This window comes from Chelonoidis abingdonii, chromosome 4 (genome assembly GCF_003597395.2).
Source record: "Chelonoidis abingdonii isolate Lonesome George chromosome 4, CheloAbing_2.0, whole genome shotgun sequence".
NCBI lineage: Eukaryota > Metazoa > Chordata > Testudines > Testudinidae > Chelonoidis > Chelonoidis abingdonii.
Window position 1 is genome coordinate 116,976,636 of NC_133772.1, and position 5,137 is coordinate 116,981,772.

Genomic DNA, 5,137 nt, shown 5'->3' on the forward strand with positions numbered 1-5,137 from the left:
ACATAAATTCATAGAGGATAAGTGCAAGATGATCAGGGAAACAATCCCATGCTCTGAGAGTCCCTAGCCTCTGATTGCACTGTCTAATAGAGTTTTAATCATAAATTGTAAACCTAGGTCTTTTCATGAGTTTATGGTTGCTTTACATGATAATAGTTCACCTGTCCTGTTTATGTAACACTTTAAAAATCAGCAAAAGGGTTATATAAATAAAATTTATTATGAAACAAAAGGCAAAAAACTATTATGTACATAGTTTAGTCCTATTCAGTGTCTACTCAGCGCTTCTTGGCTTGTCTCTTGTATTCATTAAATGGAGCATCTCTTGTCACTGTCCAGCAATAGTCTGCAAGCATTGATGGGCTCCATTTGCCCTGATAGCGTTTCTCCATTGTTGCAATGTCCTGGTGAAATCGCTCGCCGTGCTCGTCGCTCACTGCTCCGCAGTTCGGTGGAAAAAAATCTAGATGAGAGTGCAAAAAATGTATCTTTAGTGACATGTTGCAACCAAGGCTTTTGTATGCCTTGAGGAGGTTTTCCACCAACAACCTGTAGTTGTCTGCCTTGTTGTTTCTGAGAAAATTTATTGCCACTAACTGGAAGGCTTTCCATGCCGTCTTTTCCTTGCCACGCAGTGCATGGTCAAATGCATCATCTCGAAGAAGTTCACGAATCTGAGGACCAACAAAGACACCTTCCTTTATCTTAGCTTCACTTAACCTTGGAAATTTTCCACGGAGGTACTTGAAAGCTGCTTGTGTTTTGTCAATGGCCTTGACAAAGTTCTTCATCAGACCCAGCTTGATGTGTAAGGGTGGTAACAAAATCTTCCTTGATTCAACAAGTGGTGGATGCTGAACACTTTTCCTCCCAGGCTCCAATGACTGTCGGAGTGGCCAATCTTTCTTGATGTAGTGGGAATCTCTTGCACGACTATCCCATTCGCAGAGAAAACAGCAGTACTTTGTGTATCCAGTCTGCAGACCAAGCAAGAGAGCAACAACCTTCAAATCGCCACAGAGCTGCCACTGATGTTGGTCATAGTTTATGCACCTCAAAAGTTGTTTCATGTTGTCATAGGTTTCCTTCATATGGACTGCATGACCAACTGGAATTGATGGCAAAACATTGCCATTATGCAGCAAAACAGCTTTAAGACTCGTCTTCGATGAATCAATGAACAGTCTCCACTCATCTGGATCGTGAACGATGTTGAGGTCTGCCATCACACCATCGATGTTGTTGCAGGCTACAAGATCACCTTCCATGAAGAAGAATGGGACAAGATCCTTTTTACGGTCATGGAACATGGAAACCCTAACATCACCTACCAGGAGATTCCACTGCTGTAGTCTGGAACCCAACAGCTAGACTAGAGCCAATCAACAATTTTAAGCATCATTTTCATTCTCAGTGACCCAGAATTAGTAAAGTTTGACTACATTTATTTCAAAAGCATTTTGGCTGTAGAGCAGTGTTGCCAGAAGCTGGGAGTGATGAGAGAATCACTTGATGATTGCCTGTTCTGTTCATTTCCTTGGAAGCATCTGGCATTGACCATTGCTGGTAGATACTGGAATAGATAGATCATTGGTCTGACCCAGTAGGGCCATTCTTATCTTCTTATTTTCCTATGATGAGTCAGAACACACTGGCTCAGTCAGGAAGGGCAGAAGAGTAGAGCTGCCAGAGAGAGAAGGTGCAATATTTCAACATCAAAACAGTACACTTTGATGGTTCCAAAGTTTAAAAAGGCAGAAATTTTGTTCCATAGAGAATTTCAAAATTTGAATTTTTTGTTCCAATTCCAGAATGTATTTCAAAATTCCAGAAATCCCTGCAGAAAAGAAATTCTGGTTTCCAGCCAGCTCTACTCCCAACCAGTCAAGCAATACTCTACATGGGGGGAATGTTCCTTCTGAACTCTGGCAAATATTTGTTTTCATAGATCTATAGATTAAGACCAGAAGGGACCACTGTGATCATATAGCCTGATCTGAATAACATAGGACAATGAACTTCTCTGAATTAGTTCTTGTTCGAACTAGAGCATATCTTTTAGAAAAAAAAACAAAACATCCAATCTTGATTTAATGCACAACAGTTTATGCCCTGAAGAATGGCGTTTGATTACACTTTTTTAGTTTAGGTGATAGGTGCTTTAGAAAAGCAGATCCTTTTGGTTATTACATTACTGAGTACTAATATATCACTAGCTATTTGTATAATTAGACCCTGATTCAGCAAAGTAGATAAGCACATCCCTTACTTTAAACACACATCAATGGGACTCTTCATATATTTAAAATTAGGAACATGCTGAAGTACCTTGCTGAACTGGGGTCTTAAAGACTTTATGACTAATAAAAATAATGATAACGTAAAAGCAAATATTTAAGATTGTTAATAATTTTAATAAATACATGTAAAGTAAGAAACAGTGGAACAATATTTTTGATTGAAAAAAATAAACATTGTAATATTATATGATCTAACTTTAAATTAAATCCAGGTGACTTTTTTGAAGTGTAACAATCCACATGTATTTTAAAGAGAATATTTCACATTTATGTTATGAGGAGGATGAAGAAGAGACTATGTTGACCCAGCTATTTCCTGTTAATAGTCATTACATAGTAAACAACAAAATTAGTTCTGTAGAATATTACATATTACACTGTCAAATCTGAGACCCATAGCTCAATCAGAACATTCCATTTCTTCTCTCCGCCTTCCAGATGCTTTTGGAGGCATAAATGAAACATTAGAAGACAGTTTTAGGACTGGTCTATGCTCTTTTCTCACGCGTCATCCTCTTTGTCTCTGTCTTGGATACATTTTGGGAGGAAAATACAAACACAGTTATGAGGGATTTTTGGAAGGCCTCAGCCTACATCCATCAATTTCCTTTTCTCTTGGTCTCACTCAATCTGATTCTTTGCAATGAGGTTGGGAAGACAATGTACCAAATTCTCTCCTGCCAGAACTCTATGGAAGATATATGGCCCATAATTACGGCTAGACATGTCACATATATATACACCATAGAACAATGTTTTCCATTTCCACAGAGGGGACTTTTATAATGGCAACTAGCAGTTTATTTTTTTCTGTCTTCGCTAGGTCTTTTATTAACTTGTTGCTGGAGCTCTTTCTCTAAGTGCACCTGCTGTATTGCTGATTGTGCTCTGTGTAATGACACATCTATTTTGGGAATTACGAGTATACTGCAAGCAGCGGGCAACAAATCTGGTAGTACATGTGTGCCCATTTCAGACTGAGAACAGAAGGTGCTCACCTAGAGAACATTTAAAATACTATTTTAGGGCTTAGTGCAACTTCTCTTTCCTTATTCAGTTTCTTAGGTGCTTTATATATTTTAAAAATGTATAGAAAGAGTGATCTACATCTGCTACTTCCTACAGTTACTCACCTAGGATCTACAGAAGTGGCTCTACAGACTTGGGTCTGGGTTCACTTTGCAGTCACACTCCTTTTCTCTCCTTCCCATTATCTTTCATGCATTTTGAAAAGAAAAACAAAACCAATTCCAGTCTCCCTCACGCTATCTCTGCCTGCAGTCACTTCAGCTCTATCTTTGAAAGTCCCACAGGAGGGAAGCTGCCCAAAAGACAAACACAGGTGTGCCCGGTCTTTCCAATGTTTTGAGGATGGGGTAGAGTCATGAAAATTGTGTGACTTGCTTATTCCAGCCATCTTGAAATGTTGTGCATTTACACCATATGAGTTTACTCTGTGTGTGAGTATATTTATATTGTGCGAGTATACTTTGTGTGCGTAGGTGCATTTAGTTTGCACGAGTACACCTTATGCATGTGAGTGCATCTGTATTGCATGACTACATTTACATTGCATGAATGCATGTATTTTATACTGCACATGGGCTTCTGAGATATTTGAAATTAATTATTTACTGTAACCATGTGATAAACTGAAATGTTGACTCTATTGTGCACTCTGGTGACAGAGGGCTGTGGAAAAGAGGCTGAACAATCAACAGGGAGACTGACCATAGTATTTTGCTATATACAGTCCAATATGAGAAAATGAGCTGAGGATGGTGTGTCATCAAGAACTCTGTGTGATACATACACCACGAAGTTCACTTTTCTTGGGGAACTCTGGGGCCCATTTTCAGTGTCAGTATCAGGTCCTCAGAACTATCTCTGTTTTAACTTTCTTCTTAGTGCTGCTTTTGAGAGCATCTTAGTGAGTTGTTAGTTCTGATGGGCAGTAGTAGTAACTAAGAACCCCCAAAAGGACTATATCACACACCACAGGTGTTTGTTGGGAGTATATAAGCACCTGGACTCATCAGTCCACTGTGAGTATGGAGGGAGGTTTGTGCACACCAGTTCATTTTTTCCACAGTAAGGGCACTTCCCTGTGAGGTGCTGACGCCACATAGTTCCTGCTGATGTCACCTTGGGAATTCAGGTTGTTTGGCATCTCACAAGATGAAAACATACTTGGAATCTGCTCTGAATAAATTCTCTCAGAACTCCCTTACCACTTTGGCTTTCCACACTTATTTCAGCAGCACTGAGGAGGCTACAGAATTTTTCACTTTTTACCTCTATGCTTGCATTCTCCCCATAAGTCCCCTCTCTGCCACACCTCAGACGAACATATGGTCTAATATCTCATGAACCACCAAAGCTGAATTACAAGCTTTATCCCAGCAAAGATCTAGGATTGCAGCTTTTTCTATTGATATGTGTGGCATTTATACCACCTTACACCAGCCTGTATACTTTCAACCCTATCAACCAACTCCATACTTCTCCAACGCCATACTTAGTCATTAGTGGGTTTGACTGATTTGAACTTACCCACCAGCACCCAAACTGATATCGACTAGGAGAGTGTCATAAACAGATAGCTAAGGGTTAATGTTTCTTTTACCTGTAAAGGATTAACAAAGGGAACCACACACCTGACCAAAGGACCAATCAGGAAACCGGATTTTTTCAAAGCTCAGGGAGGGAATGTTTGGGTGTGTGTCCCCTTTGTCTGCTCTCTCTGTTCTCCGGTCTGTCTCTCAGCTATGAGAGGGATCTTTCTATCTTCAAGCTTCTAATCTTCTGTTTCCCAGTTGTAAGTACAGGTACAAGAC

The 5,137-nt window shown here is 39.7% G+C and overlaps 1 long non-coding RNA gene across 1 annotated transcript; it reads right to left on the reverse strand.

Moving 5' to 3' along the window:
• Window positions 1-201: 201 nt before the first annotated feature.
• On the reverse strand, window positions 202-1,369 carry LOC142046666 (uncharacterized). The gene is made up of 2 exons (XR_012655670.1): window positions 1,332-1,369; window positions 202-386 (listed from the first exon to the last, which is right to left on the reverse strand). It is a non-coding gene; the product is annotated as an uncharacterized LOC142046666 (long non-coding RNA).
• Between the last annotated feature and the right edge of the window lie 3,768 nt (window positions 1,370-5,137).